Below are 18,423 nucleotides of genomic sequence, written 5' to 3' on the forward strand. Positions count from 1 at the left end.
GGATTCATTCATACACATGACATTTACAGACCTGGGATGAAGGGATAAAGTCCCCATCCTCCTTCAGATGCTCAGACTGAGAATGGAGACTGTGTAGGAGAAATCAGAACATCATGCAGCCCATGCTACAGGTGTGGTGGATGAAGGCTGATAAAGAACCATCAGGGAAAAGCACCTAATCCAGCATCAGAGCATCGGAGGGGGAGAGAAAGGACTCTAGGGACAGGCAACACCATGCACAAGCCTTCCAGAATTACACAGAGGTAGGGAGTCACTGAAAGAATAAGCTGGCAGACGAAACAATACATTAAAGGCACAAAAGTGTGACACTGTGGGAATCATAAAGTGTTGCACATGGATAAAGTACAGGGTACATGTTGGGGAGAGCTAAGAAACAAGGGATGGAGCAAGGTCCAGGTTGCTGCAAAGTTTGAATTTTTACCAAAGGTAAGGAGGCACCATTAAAGGATTCTGAGCTGCAATCTTTAAGACCAGATTTGATTTTCAGAGATCATTCTGGTAGGGGTATAGACTGACTCAGGGAAAGACTGCCAGACTGGTGTCAGAAAGGCAGGTTACGGTGTTATTACAGTCAACAAGACAAGGCAATGAGGAGGTACAGGAGGGAACAAATCCAGGGAGAGTTATGTATCGGGTGAATTCACCCCTGATATTTCACATAGGTTCTTTTCTAGTTTCCCTAAGTGTCGGCTGGTCTGAGAAATAAAGGGAAAGAGTACAAAAGAAAGAAATTTTAAAGCTGGAGACATCACATGTCAGCAGGTTCTGTGATGCCCCCTGAGCCGTAAAACCAGCAAGTTTTTATTAGTGATTTTCAAAAGGGGAGGGAGTGTACGAATAGGGTGTGGGTCACAGACATCATATGCTTCACAAGGTAATAAGATATCACAAGGTAAATGGAGGCAGGGCGAGATCACAGGACCATAGGACTGAGGCAAAATTAAAATTGCGAATGAAGTTTCGGGCATGCATTGTCATTGATAACAGCTTATCAGGAGACAGGGTTTGAAAGCAGACAACCGGTCTGACCAAAATCTATTAGGTGGGAATTTCCTCGTCCTAATAAGCCTGGGAGCGCTACGGGAGACTGGGGCTTATTTCATCCCTACAGCTGCGACCGTAAAAGACAGCCACCCTCAAAGTGGCCATTTTAGAGGCCTACCCTCAGGGACGCATTCTCTTTCTCAGGGATGTTCCTTGCTGAGAAAAACAATTCAGCAATATTTCTCCCATTTGCTTTTGAAAGAAGAGAGATACGGCTCTGTTCCCCCCGGCTCACTGGCAGTCAGAGTTTAAGGTTATCTCTCTTGTTCCTTCAACATTGCTGTTATCCTGTTCTTTTTTCAAGGTGCCCAGATTTCATATTGTTCAAACACACATGCTCTACAAACAATTTGTGCAGTTAACGCAATCATCACAGGGTCCTGAGGTGACATACATCCTCCTCAGTTTATGAAGATGATGGGATTAAGAGATTGAAGTAAAGACAGGCATAGGAAATCACAAGGGTATTGACTGGGGAAGTGATAAGGGTCCCTGAAATCTTCACAATTTATGTTCAGAGATTGCAGTAAAGACAGGCGTAAGAAATTATAAAAGTATTAATTTGGGGAACTAATAAATGTCCATGAAATCTTCACAATGTATGTTCTTCTGCCATGGCTTCAGCTGGTCCCTCCGTTCGGGGTCCCTGACTTCCCGCAACAGTTATGAAAGCAGGATGGGCTGGGGTAGGTAAGGAAAAAAGATAGGTCTCGAATAGCTTCTGTGTTTCTCATTTGGGCAAATTGGCAGAGCCAATGAACAAGATGGGAACTGGGATGTTGGTTTTAGATACGGTGGATCTGGGATAAGATCTCCAGCGGGCAGGGGCATATATGGGCCTGGAGCTTAGCAGGTTGGACTGGGACAGAAGCTGGGAAGAACAGCAACAATGTTCAGGCATTATCCCATGAGTGCCAGGTCACCCAGAAGCTCAGCAGCCTGGAGACATGTGCTGAGTGCCTGTGGGGTGCCAAGCATCTAATCCAATTCCTCTAATGCAGACCCTTGGCAACTTTGTGACAAGGGCATCACCATCCCATTTCACATGAGAAAAGACAGGATCTGAGGAGCTAAGTATCTTGCCATGGTCTCATGGTAAGTGACCAAACTGGGAGTCAAACTCAGGCTCCTGATGTCAGAACCAACTCTCTTGCACCATGCTCCTCCCAACAGGCTGCACAAGTGATATCATTTTACAGTCAGTTAACATATTAAGATCCAAAAAACCAAATGCATTTAAAAAAAAATAAATCTCATTTTAAAACACTATCCGAGCTCTAAACCACATATATGGGGACAAGATGCTAAACCTCATGTTCCCTAAAACATCCTTGATTTTGGCAAAATTTGTATGATAGATAACTTTTAAAGAATGGGTTGATGTAAATAATATAGGCACTATCAGCACTTAGGAGACTGATTTCTTATCTAAGAAAATAAGGGTTTATGAAACAGAACATCCTTAAAACCAATCCTGAGGCTACTTTTGATTCTGCCATTAACACAAAATTGTACCTTTCAAATGTCCACCCAGCATAGCTCTTGTACATAGCAGATTCTTGGCAATGGTTTATTTATCTTATCTGTTCTCAACCAAAAGTTCAAACCTGGTAATCATGCAGGAGGATACTTTCCTAGACTGACACCTCTTCTTCATGAACTATGCCACAACTTGCAACTTGCTATGTAATTCCACAATAGCAGTTATAGAAAGGATGACAAGGATGTTGAATAATGAAGCGCCCCATACATGTCTGTTTCGCGAGCAGTGGCCCAGACAAGTAACACTATCCAAAGATGGGCTTGCCCAGGGTTCTCCTTAGATCAAGACAAGAGGATGAGAGAGAACCACACTGGCACTCATGTACAAACAGCCTTACTAATTCATCTAAGGTGGATTAATTTTTGACACCAGAGATAACAGCAGAACATGAAGAATCTGAGGAACAACTGGCTCAGAGAGTGTGATATTGTTTCAATAGGTCTATGGCATTAAGGGGCACAAGAACCTGTTCTGTCTCCCAAAGACATGCTTAGATGCTTTTGCGTCTTCACATATTTGCAACATCTAATCCCAAAGACTCTTGGTTTCCAATTGATTCTTAAAGTCAGTCTCTGCCACTTGCTGCTGAGGACAAGATTTCTTCTATATTCTTAAACCTCAGTTTACTTCTTTGCAGATTTTAGGTAACAATGTCTGTCTGCACCGCTCTGCCCAGATGACAAGGGCTGCTGGGATAATTAAGTGAGGTAACACACGAAAGCACTGCATATTCTGGGAACTATATCCCCATGAGCTACCATAACTCATGAGATTGCTATTGACTTACCTATGGTAAGCTCTAAAGGTAGCCTGTTACTTTTACTGAAGATTTAAATATACATTTTAAAACAAGTATTTAAAATATAGTCAAGAATCACTCTTATCCAATACAAGTGACCCAATATTATTCAGTTTTATTTTTTCAGGTCTTTCTCCTGGTGGGGGGGTGAGGGGATGCATTCTATGATTAGAGAAGACCCACAGGCTCCAGATATATTTGTGAAAAAATGACAAAAGATCATTAAAAACATTTTCTTTTTAGAAAGCTACCTTTTTATATTGGCTCGAATTTAAGACTCTTTTCATGGCTCAAATTTAAGACTCTTTTCACCATGATTCTTTAAAATCTTTTAAAATCCAAACAGGTGAAAGAAAATGTTCTTGGTCCTAGGTCATATTTGAAAATTTTTCTTTTAATGTGATGGATTTCTTCTATACTCAAAATTTTTCTCCAGTGAACTTAATCAATTCAAATTATTTTAGCATGTATTTCTTGAGTATCTTCTTTGCATTATGCATCGCTAAATACTATAGAAGAAAAGAAGATAGGCACACATTCCTTCTCTTATTTGAAGACTGCAATCTAACAAGGAGACTAAGATAAGCACACAAATACAATAGGACGAGGGTTATAAGAAAAGTCAAAGATAAGAGACAGCTACAAGTGGGATTCAACAAAGGCTTTACAGATAACTACGAAGTGGAAGATGAATTCAGATGCACAGGCAGAGTAAAGAGCAAATACCCAAGTAGAGAAACAGGATAGCACAGCAAGTGTTCAGGGGCTGCTCGGCAGTTCAGTATGGCTGACATTAGGGCAGAACAGTTTTAAGATTTTTGCTACAGCAGTCAATACATGCTTATTCCTAAAAGACCTAATAAGTGATTCTCGTTAATTTATACAGCTGCAAATGAAGATGCCAACTCTTGCCAGAAGGAAAAAGAGGTGATGTTGAAGAAAAGTATAAGGGAGGGGCCAGGTGCAGTGGCTCACGCCTGTAATCCCAGCACTTCAGGAGGCTGAGGCGGGCGCATCACCTGAAGTAAGGAGTTCGAGACCAACCAGGCCAACATGGTGAAACCCCGTCTTTACTAAAAATACAAAAATTGGCTGCGCGTGGTGGTGCATGCCTGTAATTCCAGCTATTCTGAGGCAGAGACAGAAGAATCACTTGAACCCGGGAGGTGGAGGTTGGAGTGAGCTGAGGTCGCACCACTGCACTCTAGCCTGTGTGACAGAGACTCTGTCTCAAAAAAAAAAAAAGTATAGAGGAAACAAAATTGGCCAATTATCACTGTTCACAGTCGTTGAGCCTGAGGGTTTATACTCTCCTCTCCACTTTGTATGTCTGAGATTTTCCATTAAAAATAGAGAAAAGGAAAAAAAAAAAAAAAGAAATGAAGGCCAGTCGATCTAGGGAGACGGTCAGCTGACAGTGCCAGTCAACTGAAGTGAGAGGGCAGGGCCAAGGTCAGACAGACTCTACAGGGGAAGCAGACACAGCACAATGTGACTACATGGTCAGTGTGCCTGTTTTTCGGTTCCCCATGCCTCACACTCCTCACATTTCTCACTGGGAGAGAGTAGCTGGGGTCTGCCACCAGGTAAGCTGGTGGTAAAACAGCCTAAGAAAGATGGAAGAACTGTCCTCAACATACCAGGTGTAAACATACTGTAGGGGTTGATTTTGGTAATGTCAGATGTAATATTTATTCATACTTGAAAACCCCGATAAGCTAAAGTGAAGAAAATCTAAAAAGCAACTGTGCTCTATCACGTAGAGAAAAGCACTCAATGTTTTGGCATATCCGCTGCCTTTGTACATGCAGGGGCACACTCGTACATATATGCACATGCTTTCTCTCCTCAGAAATACAGAATCACAGGGAAATACTGCTGTGTAACATGCTTTTTTAGTTTAAAAAATATACAACAGTATTTTGTAACACCAGTGTAAAGGCTGCATAATAGCTTGCTAAGGAACACTTTGACCTAGTATTACTAACCCTGGACAAGAGTCAAACATTAATACTGTTAAATAAAATGTTTTGACTTGAGAGGCTCTCTCTTAATATTATTTTAATATATACTAATATTATATATACAAGTTCAGAGCTGTGATATGACAAAGTAGTTTTTTTTTTTTAAATTGGGGGAGGAGGATGGTGGCAACATTCCTATCAGAGAAATAACTCTATTTTCCTTCCAAAAGTATAGGTTGTTGGGATTTTAGGTTTTCTACGTTGTAAAAGCAATATATGAATGCTACAGGCTATCCTCCCTTATAAGATAGGCACACATCTGTTATTATGAAAAGTAACAAAAGTTCTCTGGCTTCCTTCTGCCTCATTCCACTGCCCAGAACTGGCTACTGGTCTATCTTCTAAACATTCATGATGCTACTTTAAATACATGGAATAGAATATGTAATGACACATGCACACAACTTATGTACACATAGATGTACAAATACGCATACACACAGGTATACACACACAGTGTACTCTACAATGTATCATATACATATATAATGAGGATTTTTTTTTTTTTTGAGATAGGGTCTTACTCTATTGCCCAGGCTGGAGTACCGTGACGCAATCATGGCTCACTGCAGCCTGGACTTCCCAGGTGATCTTCCTGCCTCTGCCTCCCAAGTAGCTGGGACTACAGATATGTGCCACCACACCTGGCTTTTATTTTTTTTCTGTATTTTTGGTAGAGATGGGGTTTCGCCATGTTGCCCAGGTTGGTCTTGAACTCCTGGGCTCATGCGATCTGGACTCTGAAAGTGCTGGGATTACAGGCGTAAGCCACTGTGCCTGGGCCTTTCCATCCTTTTTAACATTTCCTTTGTCTCTGCCCCTGGAATCAAGATAGCTCTTAGAGATACTACTAGTTTTTGCATAATAATATGCAAAATTCCCACAACAGGTTAGACTGCAGGTCCATCCATTCCAGCATAACATCTGAGATGGCTCCAGGGAGGGAGTTGGGAATAAGACCCATATGTGGCTCTGTCCTCAAAACTTGAACACACTTGGCCTTCCTTTAAACAACCTAGAAATACCATTTGACCCAGCCATCCCATTACTGGGTATATACCCAAAGGACTATAAAGCATGCTGCTATAAAGACACATGCACACGTATGTTTACTGCGGCACTATTCACAATAGCAAAGGCTTGGAACCAACCCAAATGTCCAACAATGATAAACTGGATTAAGAAAATGTGGCACATATACACAATGGAATACTATGCAGCCATAAAAAATGATGAGTTCATGTCCTTTGTAGGGACATGGATGAAATTGGAAATCATCATTCTCAGTAAACTATCACAAGAACAAAAAACCAAACACCGCATATTCTCACTCATAGGTGGGAACTGAACAATGAGAACACATGGACACAGGAAGGGGAACATCACACTCTGGGGACTGTTGTGGGGCGGGGGGAGGGGGCAGGGACAGCATTGGGAGATATACCTAATGCTAGATGACGAGTTAGTGGGTGCAGTGCACCAGCATGGCACATGTATACATATGTAACTAACCTGCACATTGTGCACGTGTACCGTAAAACCTAAAGTATAATAATAATAAATAAATAATAAAAATAAAAAAATAAAAAATAAATAAACAACCTACTATGGAGTCTTCTATGATTGATTCCAAATCCTCTACAGTTACTACTGCCCGCTACATTCATCTTGGAGACTCAAGTTTCTGGTATTCATGCATAAAGTCCTGAAGAATCTCCTTTTCCATAAAACTATCTCTTTGAAACATGGTTCTTGTTCTTATGGTCTAGGTCAGGAGTCTGCAAACTATGGCTGGCACTTGTTTTTGTAAATCAAGTTTGACTGGAACACAGCCATGCTTGTTTATTTGCATGTTGTCTATTGCCGCTTTCGTGCTTCAACAGCAGAGCTGAGTGGCTGCAATAGAAACTGTATAACCATAACCCAAAAAGCCTAAAATATTTCACTACCTGTCCCTTTACACAAAAAGTTTGCTGACCTGTATTTTAGAATATGATGAAAACAGATTTTTTTCCTTATCAAAAATTTTAGAGGACTTGAATCATACACCCTATATCTAGGATCTTTGTCTAGGCTAAAGAGTCTGTTTTCTACTAAAAAAACAAACCAAAAGCACCTTGGCTCAGACAATAGCAGTGTCAGCTGGCAAAGGTTTAACAACTTGAACTGCAGGAGGAAAAAAAAGCTCTGATGTAGAATTTGCTGATTTCCATGGTGTAACTATTCCCAACCATGGCTTATTTCAATCTAAAAAATGTGTTGCCACTGAACACGGAGTTAGAAAGAGATATGCACAAATGCTAGTTAGTATAAACCAGCTCTGAAACCACTGGCTCTTTGGGACACTTACTATCAATGGCCTAACTCCTCATTTTAAAGTCAAAGACACTGAGACCCAGAGAAGGTGTCTTAACCCGAGGCTGGCCCAGTGACTGGCACCAGGTTGGAGGTAATTTCCGTGTGAGTCTGGCTGCCTCACAGGAAATTACTTCCTATGTAGAAGGAAGAGTGGGGGAAAGAAGGCAAAGGAAGTTCTTTGCCAGGCACGTGGTGATACACGTTGGTTTTTATCATCATCTTCACAGTGTGGGACTCTGGTTTCTTCAGCACATGCCTTTGAAGCACACTTTAGGTAGGGAGTACTGCTCTTCACACAGGACCAGCTTTCATGTACACACTCTGACAATAGACTATCTCAATTAACCAGCAGTTATCTAAGCTATCAGACCGTAATTGCCAGAAAGACAGGGACTGCATCTTTTGTGCTCACTACTTTCCTGGCATCCAGCACATAACTGGACACATGAGAAATGGGTGGCCAATAAAAATCTACTGAAAGAATGAAGGAATGAGACTCCACCATCAAAGTGGAATTTTTTAATACAAAAAACACAGCAGGTGCTCAGAGTTTAGATCCCATTTCCTTCTCCTGTGGACTTCTCCTTCTCACCTGTGGATTGTACAACACACACAACATGCTCATGTGCACACAACATTTCTCAAGTATCGGCCGTACCATTTAAACTGATCCATCAGAGCACAAGAGGCTCTATGGATGAAGGAACAAAAGGAAGGATGGAGTTAGAAAATTTCTTCCTCCCATAAATATACACATAACATCTGTCTTGAACTTGTTCTGACAAGGCACAAAGCTAAGGAAAGAGTCCCGTGAAGGACCTCACCTACCACACTCCAGGATGGGGGAAACTGCTTTTTGATAGGGGCTGAGGAAGCATCACTCAGAGTGACACCCTCTGAAAGTGGAAAGTGAAAGAACGTCAAGACTGGGAATCATTATTCCAATATACTCAAGGCTAATCACCATGCAACTGCAAACAGAAATGAACACACGCAAGGGAAGGCAAAAGCATGCCTCCTTGTTCTTTTGGAAATAACTTCCTGACTACTTGGTAACTCTCACAGGAACCCCTACACACTTGGCACGGTCTCCCCATTGGCACTTTTTTGAGCCTACAGGTCCTGTTTGTCACATCACTGTTGTAATCCTGATGCACAGACAGGTCAGCTCTGCAAGCACAGAAACAATCAAAGGCATGTGCGAAGCCTTGCTGACTTTTCAGGAGGTTGGCAAGGTTCATCACAGCCTCACGTGGGGACCTAGTACACGGTTTTCAAAGTGAGATCAAACTTGGTTCCAGATACCAAAGGTTAATACTGTCCATGGCATGAGGTGGTGTGTGTTCCCAATCAGAGGAAGGATCACAAACAAGCAGCAGGCCCAATGAATGAAGCCTCTGAAGCATTTCCTACACTAGCATCCTCAAAGTGTGGTGCTGAGAACTCCTAGGGATCTGCAAGGTCAAAACCATTTTCATAGTAATAAAATGTTACTTGCTTTTTTTCACTCACACATTTTCAGGAGTATACAGTGGAGGTCTCAAGAGGCTACATGATATGTGATATTGCAACAGACTGCAGAAGCAGCTATCAGAATCCAGCTGTCTTCAATTATGCTTGACATCAAAGAGATTTGCAAAAATGTAAAACAATGCCACTCTTCTCAATAATTTTCTGTTTTGGGAAATATAGTTCTTTTTCATAAAAATAGGCAACATTAAGATACAATTAGTTCACTATTCTTTTTAAATGAATTATTAAATATAGTACAAATTTCTCAGTCTTACTTATATATTATAAATATGGATAGATATAACACACATAAAAGCTCCTTAAGATACTAATTTTTAAGAGTGTAAAGGGGTACTGAGTCCCAGAAAAGTTTGGGGACATCTGTCCTAGAGGCTGTCCTCCAGGGAAGAGAGTTACGTGTGTTGCAAGAAGGAAGATGCCATTATGATGCGCTAGCTGAATCTGGAAAAAAATGACTTGGTCATAACTGCAGCCCAAGCTCCTTTCTAGATCTCTGAATCCATCATGGTGGGCTCTGTGTTCAAGCCTCCCACGGAAGGGTCTCTTCCCCCTCATCCTATTTTCCCTTTACCCCTTGGAGTGGATTCCCGGATCTGCCCGCACAACTTCAGCAAGGGTTTCCCTATCCAGCTAGCCGGGCCTGGGCGAGGACTTCCAGTGCGGGCCTCACACCCTCGGGATTAGGACTCCCAGGACCGGCCGCACACCCTAGGCAAGGACTTTCAGGACACTACGCACAGCCAAGGCTAAGAAGGGTCTAGGAAAGCCACTTCCAATCCATGGTTCCTCTCCCCGGCATGACATAGACTGGGGACAGGGTGGAGACGTTAGTCGCCAGAAACACGTCCCCGATTCTCCTCTCAGCCTCCCCCAAGCTCGCCTCCGTGTCCCCCGGGCCGCCACTGCCTCGGGCACCTCGGTAAAGGCCCGCACCGACTCTAGAGGGATACAGGGTGGACGGCGCTCCCGCCGGGGAACGTGGGTCGGGCCACGTCGGTACTCACCTCCGACTGCACGCGGGGCTCCCGCGACCGGCGTACCAGACCCAAGCAGCGGGACGCGTTCCCGTGCGCTGCGCGGTTCCAGCTGCCGCCTCCACGCTCCGCCCCTTCTCGCCCCCGGGGCCACCGCGCGATGGGCGGAGCAGGGGCGGGACGGGCAGGCAGCTAGCCGAAGAAGGGGCGGAGCCTGCGGGCGCCCCCGCGGGCCTGGAGGACTTCGCCCCGGGCGGGAGGCGAGGGTTGCGAAGGGCTCCTCCGCAGGAAGTGGGAGGGCTGATCCCTCGGCCCGAGTCCGCTTCTGCCAGCCTGGGACCTGGGACGAGGGTGTCTGTTACTCACTTTGGAGCTTAGCATGTGACTCCCCAGCCGGCGTTAGGAAGTGACCAAAGGGTGGGGAAGAAATGGAATTATTTTAAAAAAATGATTTGGCCATAACTGGAGAGGCTTCATGTACGTGTGGTCACTTCGCCCGCCTCCCTTCTCACTTTGTCCGTCCCCACCCTACCCACCTTCTCCACCCTCGCCTTAATTCTTTGCGCAAAGCCTGCCAAGTGGACATCGGAGTCACGGAGAATAGGACTTCAGCATTTCCCTGGCAAAAGTTCTATGTGTAGATTTCCTTGGACATGTAACAACACTTTCTAATGCACGATGTTCACCGGTCTGAAGTCAGAGAAATGGCTGGGAGATGGCAGCAAGTGGGCTTTCACAAGACCTGCTTTTCATGTTGGTTGGAGTTGTGCCCTCTTCGGTGAATGTGCATTCAAAGAAGTGATTAGATCTTTCTAGATGAAAGGTGGTGAGGTTTTCCTGCCCAAATTATTTGGAAAGTTACTGTAGTTTTCTGAATAAGCAGCTTATAGGATGAGTAAACAATAGCCAGTACTACTAGCCCCCCTGCTACCTTATACTGCCCTCCTATTCTGCACAAAGCCCTGTGATCGACTCTTTCCACATGTTATTCAGTTCACCTCTTCCAACCACCCTGCAAGTAAAGAATATTACCCGTCTTTGCAGGTGTGCAATGCGCAACAGCTGAGATTCAGTCCTTAGGTTGGTTTGACACCAAAGCCTACACCTTCCCTGTCATGCTGCACTATAGGGTACAACTATCGTCTAGTTATATTTAACTTTGAAATATAAATACTTATGTTTATTTTGAAAGGGGAAGTAACTGTATTTCCAATATGAGAGGAGACTGTTTTCCCACCCACTTCCTAAATCCTTTCCATTCACATTAGTAATTAAATTTTCTTTGAATGTCCACCATATGGCAGAGGTGCACCACAATCCCTGAAAAATCATGCTCCAGTCCCCTTGGGAGGTAGGGAGAGTAGGGGCAAGGTGAGAGTGAGTAGAAGGCTGGGGAAGTCCGATGAGGACACATCCAGCTAAATTTCGATTCTTAATGAGGCAGCCATTTGGAAAGCAAAGTATCTAATGTTCAATGATATCATCCGTGTAACTGAGAATCCTTCGCAGAAAACAATCAAATCAGAGCTATGAAGGGAACTGAGATTTATTAGTAAGCACGCTGGCCAAAACCGTGAAGGAAATAGTTCCACATCCTCCCAGTCTGTTACTCTTGGACGTTGTCACCAGTGACGTGCAGATCGTGAATCCCAGGGCCTGTCCTCTGTTCCTGTCCTTACTCACTACTCTGTGGTATTTGACACTGGCGATTCGTTTTCCTTGAAATGTTAACCTCCTTTTGGCTTTTCAGCCCTTCGCTCTTAGGAGTCACCTCTTCCCTCTTTGGTCCCTCTTTTTTAAGGTCGTTCCCTACACTCTCTCCTCTTGCTTTGTATGTTTCTCCATTTGCTGAGTTTTTCTTCATCTATTTTCTCACTATGCAGACTGCCTGCCACTTCTAGCTGAAGCCTGCTATGTCTCTGTCATTGGTCTTACTTAACCTTCTGACCTTCACACTCTTGATTTGCAGCCATATGTGGCAACCCCACCTGGATATTCCAAAGTTGCCTCTATTAGACCGTTCTCACGCTGCTGTAAAGAACCCTGAGACTGGGTAATTTACAGGGAAAGAGGTTTAATTGGCTCACAGTTCTGCATGCTGCGGAGGCTTCAGGAAGCTTACAATTATGGCAGAGGGGGAAGCAGGCATGTCTTACATGGCAGCAGGCAAGAGAGTGTCCTCTGAATGCACAGTGGTCCTCCTGAATGCTTTGAGGGGACTTTAGAATCCCTAAATTTTTCACTGAATATATGTCTTCATACCAGAGAAAATTTGAAATAAACGTTTTGTTCCTCTTTAAAAAAAAAAAAGTTATATTCATAACAAGGAGAGGCAGGTCTTAGCCTCATCTTGGCTCCCGGTAAATAGCCAACTGCTCTCCCCTGAGGCCCTCTTCTCACCACACCTGTTATACGTTTAATTTTCAATTTTCGTGCTCTCTTAATTACTGCCTAAGGGCCTGATCCCTGAGCTGTCTTCCCAGGGAACAAGAATCCTCTGGGCAGCTGCTTACAGTTTCTCTCAATATAGCTAATGATAAAAATCATCCCCATGATCCAATCACCGCCTTCCCTCCACAGGTGGGGATTACAAACCATATCAGTGCCTGTCATTCATCACATCTAAAATGGGAATTTAGTGTCTTCTCTAACCATCTGTCTCTCCCCTCCTATCCATCTAGTTTCTTCTTCATCCTAATCCCGCATCCTGAATTTGTATTTCATGATCTGTTGAGAAAGCTAAATGTTTAAGGGGTATGTTGCCATGGCATATTACTATGCTCTCACAGGGTCCACCTAACAAATATTTCTGTCATGATATAAAAGTTTCTGCTAATGGCCTAGCTGAAGGCATATACTCTAGGGACCTTCAGAGAGGATGCCACCCAAGCATGTAACTGCTCAGGCACCCCAGCTCTGCTCTGGGGGGCAGAGGCAGAAGGACCTTCATCTGAAGTAACAGTACTGTTTTAGCAACCTTACCTGCTAGAAGGCTCTGCTGCTATAAGAAGAACCATGAAGATTCTGCCAGAGACCTGTTGAGCTCTGAGGAATGCCTCATCATATTGCACACCGATTTCAGTTACTTGTATATGCCGGACTTCCTCAGTTTACTGAAAGGTCCTAGGAACTATACCCAACTAACTTTGTATCATGCTTTGCAATTTATACTGCACTTTCACATACATGTCATTTAATAGCAAGGAAGAGGTGTAAGAGAAAAACAGTCTAGCATAACGCTTCTCAAACCTTGGGGTACATTGAAAACATGCATGCCTGTGTTGTGCTCTTAGGAGGCTGAGTTTGATGCGGGTGGTCAAAAGACCATCCTTTGAGAAACACCAATGGTAGTTCTCCGAATCTGGGTATTTCTCAGATTCAACATAGGGCACTGATTAAAAATATAGCCTCCTGTATCCTCTGCCTCCTAGAATGTCTGATTCATTAGGTCAGGGTGGGGGTCTGTGTTCAGATTCTGAATACGCTACATTTTTACCACAGGTGATTCTGCTGTAGCATGTCCCCAGATTGGCACCAAAGACCTGTTACCTAGAAATATACACTCCATGAGGGCAGGGGCCCATGTCAGTTTGTTCATCATCCCTAACATGGAGTCTGGTGCATAGTAGGTGCTCAATACAAGTTTGTTGACTGACTTACTGTCAGTGTCTTTCTATTGCTTACCGTTTGCTCTCTGTTGGCCTTTGTGCTGTTCAGAGTCCTCTAGCATGGCACGGAGGGAAGACATCTGTTTGGCAATGAATGAAGTATAAAACGGTCCTCCTGAATGCTTTGAGGGGACTTTAGAATCCCTAAATTTTTCACTGAATATATGTCTTCATACTACAGAAAATTTGAAATAAATGTTTTGTTCCTCTTAAAATCAAAGTTATATTCATAACAAGGAGAGGCAGGTCTTAGCCTCATCTTGGTTCCCGGTAAATATCCAACTGCTCTCCCCTGATGCCCTCTTCCCACCACACCTGCTACACGCTTAATTTGCGTGCTCTCTTAATTACTGCCTAAGGGCCTGATCCCTGAACTGCCTTCCCAGGGAACAAGAATCCTCTGGGCAGCTGCTTACAGTTAAGCACCATTCCTCTCAATATAGCTAATAATAAAAATCTTCACAACCGCCTGTTGATGCTGGTAACATTATTATTGCCATAGTTTCACAGATGAGGGAACTGAGATTCAGAGTAGTTATACAGCATGCTTCAGTCGTGAAACTTAAATGGTGATCCTGGGGTTTTAGAGAAGGCTGGCCTCACTCCATAGTTTGTGCTTTTAAGCGTTATGCAACAAAATCATCAGATACCCCGAAGTTGTAAATTATTTGTTCTTTGCAGAAGAGGGACTTAAACGTTCTAGAGAAAAGATTTGTTCTATCACCATATAGTCTGGAATTCCTTATTCACGTATTTCCAGGGCTTGTTCTCCCTGATGATAGCACAGAGATCCCTGCTGCAGCCATATAATGTAGGGACACCTGGGTAAAGAGAGGCCTCATTCTGGGGGATGGAGGTGTTGGAAATCAGGGGCAGCTTGAGTATGAATTCCACGATTGGTACATAATTCCTAGGTGTCTAGTACCATCTTTCACATGTGTTAATTTGCTGGATACTTTTTGAGTACTTTGTGTTATATATTTTTCAGAACGGAGAGGGAAGTACTCTGCAGGATTGGTCCGTTAAATTATTTACGTATACACAAAATAAAACATTTTTTTTCAAGAAAATAATTTGGTAACATTGACAAATGAGAGTAAAAATAAAAATTTGTCACTAATTTGACTCATTTCTAATTCCAGTTTATGATGAGATTACTTCCACATGTCAGTTTAAGTGCTTTTTAAATTTTCTTCTTGAGACAGGATTTTTCTCTGTTGCCCAGGCTGGAGTGCAGTGGCAGGATCACGGCTCAATGCAGCCTCGACCTCCTGGGCTCAAGCAATCCTCCTACCTCAGCCTCCTGAGTAGCTGGGACCAAAGGTGTGTGCCACCACACTCAGCTAATTTTAAAATTTTTTATAGAGGTGGGATCTCCTCATGTTGCCCAGGCTGGTCTCAAACTTCTGGGCTCAAGCAATCCTCCTGCCTCGACCTCCCAAAGTGCTGGGATTACAGGTATGAACCACTGTGCCTGGCTTTAAGTGCTTTTTAAAATGGAAAATCCTCTTTCCCTCCTCCCTTGCCCCATACTTGGTGGGAGGAAACAGCAAACATTTCATCTGTTCCAAGTTCATCCTTGAAAGTACCATGCAGATTAACTTAACCAGATGATGGTGAGCTACTGCCCTCTGTTGATGAGTGTGTGGTAAACACATTGTCAAACAGAAAAAGCTGAGAGGATGGTTAGCATTAAGAGAAAAAACAATTGGGCGATAGAGTGAGAACTTGTCTCAAAGAGAGACAGAGAATAAGTATTAAGAAGACATAAATGGATTAAGACAGCTACCTTTTGTTCCTTAATTTCACATTTACTGACTGTTCTAGAAGTTAGAGTAGAGAGCAGAAACTTAATCAGTCCACAAACTGGCTCTGCTAAGAGCTTGGTGTGATGAGTCCAAAAATGACTGATTAATTCTTACTCTGAGGGACCTGAGAACTTATTGTTTTATTATTTTCCCACAGCTTTACTGATATTATTTTAATGTTTGCCCACGATAGTATAGCATTCATCTTTCACATATCAAAATCTAATGTTAATTATTATTTTTTATCTTTTTTTTCCCAGATAATTCCAGGTTCTTACAACCTTCTAACTACATGTACCCTCCTTTTGATTTCTATGCCATTGTTATCTTGTATTTTATAGTCATAGATTGTAACTCTTGAAGGCATTATTATTGCTGTTTATAGGGTCAGTATTTGTTTAGATTCAAGCATACTTTTACCATTTTTGTTGACTGCTTCTTAGTAGCTCCTCTCCTCCCTTCTCCCATACTTGGTGGGAGGAAACAAGAACAGACGACACAGAAAGATACATTTTGTCTGTTCCAAGTTCATCCTTGAAAGTACCATGCAGGCTAACTAAACCCAATGATGGTGAGCTACTGCCCTCTGTTGATGAGCATGTGGCAAACGCATTGCTAGCCGTAAAAAGCTGAGAGGACGGTTAGCATTAGGAGAATCAATAATTGGGTGACAGAGAGTGAGACCCTGTCTCAAAAAAAGAGAGAATAAGTGTTAAGAAGAAAACATTGTCTACTGGTGATAAATTTTCTCAGGCTTCATTTGTTGTGAAATGTCTTTCTTTTACTGTCTTTATTTTTTATTTATTTATTTTTGAGACTAGTCTCACTCCGTTGCCCAGACAACAGAGTGCGATCTCAGCTAACTGCAACCTCTGCCTGTGGGTTCAAGTGATTCTCGTGCCTCAGCCTCCCTGGTAGCTGGGACCATCGGCGCCCGCCACCATGCCCAGCTAATTTTTGTATTTTTAGTGGAGATGGGGTTTCACCGTGTTGGCCAGCCTGTCTCGAACTCCTGACCTCAGGTGATCCACCTGCCTCGGCCTCCCAAAGTGCTGGGGCTCTCACTCTGTCACCCAGGCTGTAAGGCAGTGGCACGAACACAGTTCATTGCCACCTTGACTTCCCAAGGTCAGGCAATCCTTCCACCTCAGCCTCCTGAATGGCTGGGACTACAGGCGTGCACTACCATGCCTGAATAATTTTTAATTTTTTTTTATAGAGACAGGGTCTTACTATATTGTCCAGGCTGGTCTGGAACTCCTGAGCTCAAGCGATCCTCCCTCCTCAGCCTCCTAGAGTGCTGGGATTATAGCCATGAGCCACTGTGTCCAGCCTACTGTCTTTGTTGAATAACATTTTTTCTGGATATTAAATATTAGATTGGCAGTTATTTTTTTTCCAACATTTAAAAGTATCAGTCCAGGCCAGGCATGGTGGCTCATGTGTATAATCTCAGCACTTTGGGAAGCTGAGGTGGGAAGATCACTTGAGCCCAGGAGTTCCAGGCAAGTCTGGGCAACATGGTGAGACTCTATCTCTAAAAAATTTTTTTAAAAAATTAGCCAGGCGTGGTGGGATGTGCACAGTCTCAGCTACTCGGGAGGCTGAGGTGAGAGAATCTCTTGAACCTAGGAGATCAAGGCTGCAGTGATCCCTGTTCTTGCTTGCCACTTGCACTCCGCCTGAGTGACAGAATGAGACTCTATCTGAAAAAAACAACAAAAAAAAATCAAGCCATGTCTTCTGGCTTTGCTAGCTTTTGTTGGAAAGTTCGTTGTCAGTCTAAATCTTCCTGTTCTGAAAGTAATGTTTCTTTTCTCTGGCTACTTTTATAATCTTCTATTGTCTTTTGTTTTCACCAGTTTGAGTTTTCTATACATTTCTTTTATTTTTTTCTGAGATTCATAGGACTTTCTGAATCTGTGGCTTAATGTATTTCAGCATTGTTGCAAAAAAATTAATTATTGTCTTTTAAATGTTGCTTCTGTCCTATTCTCTATCTCTTTTCCTTTTGGGATTATAATTTCACATGTTAGACTGTCTTACTATAACATTTATGTCTCCTATGTTTTCCATTCTTTAGTCTCTGTCATTCATTCTGGGTATTTCTTGCTGACATGTCTTTTTGTTACTATAAAAGCAGTGGATTCTCCAATCTCACTTTTCCTCATCTACAAAGCAGATTCACTATGCTAAGCATTCCATCTGGGCCCCTGCCTATTTCGTCTGTGGGATTTAGTGGCGAGGGGAACTAACGCAACCTTATTTTCATGCTACTTGTTACGCATGTAATAAAGTACTTTATCTCTGACCCAAGAGCCTCATGTCTTCTGCCAACATCCATGAAGCAATAACAGGCTAAGTTACTAGCTTGTATATAGGGTAAAATCCCAGACCCTGACAGTTTGGGTGACAAGATAGGGTGCTGGCTGAGGTGTGCCTTTCTGGAAGACCCCATGGGCTGTGTTAGTAGGACCCAGTAGCAAATGCCCTCACCAAAGTGGGGAGCAAGGGGGAAAGTACATTTCTCTCACTCCCCTGCCTGTTAATGAATGTTAAGAGGCTAAGCAAGAGGCAAGGTTGAAACAGTCTTCCCAAATGGTACTTTGATTGTGCTCACTCTCCTCAGGAACAGGAAGAAGGGACTTTAT

The 18,423-nt window shown here is 43.1% G+C and overlaps 1 protein-coding gene across 1 annotated transcript in view; it reads right to left on the minus strand.

Annotated features, from left to right (window-relative positions):
* The window catches only part of ACO1 (aconitase 1), a 71,066-nt gene extending 60,419 nt beyond the window's left edge, over positions 1-10,647 (minus strand). Inside the window, exon 1 of the mRNA XM_054502889.2 lies at positions 10,327-10,647. The gene's annotated coding sequence lies outside the window, so the exon portion shown is untranslated. The remainder of the gene's footprint in view (positions 1-10,326) is intronic.
* Positions 10,648-18,423: the final 7,776 nt, after the last annotated feature.

Source organism: Pongo pygmaeus, chromosome 13 (genome assembly GCF_028885625.2).
Source record: "Pongo pygmaeus isolate AG05252 chromosome 13, NHGRI_mPonPyg2-v2.0_pri, whole genome shotgun sequence".
Taxonomy (NCBI): Eukaryota; Metazoa; Chordata; class Mammalia; order Primates; family Hominidae; genus Pongo; species Pongo pygmaeus.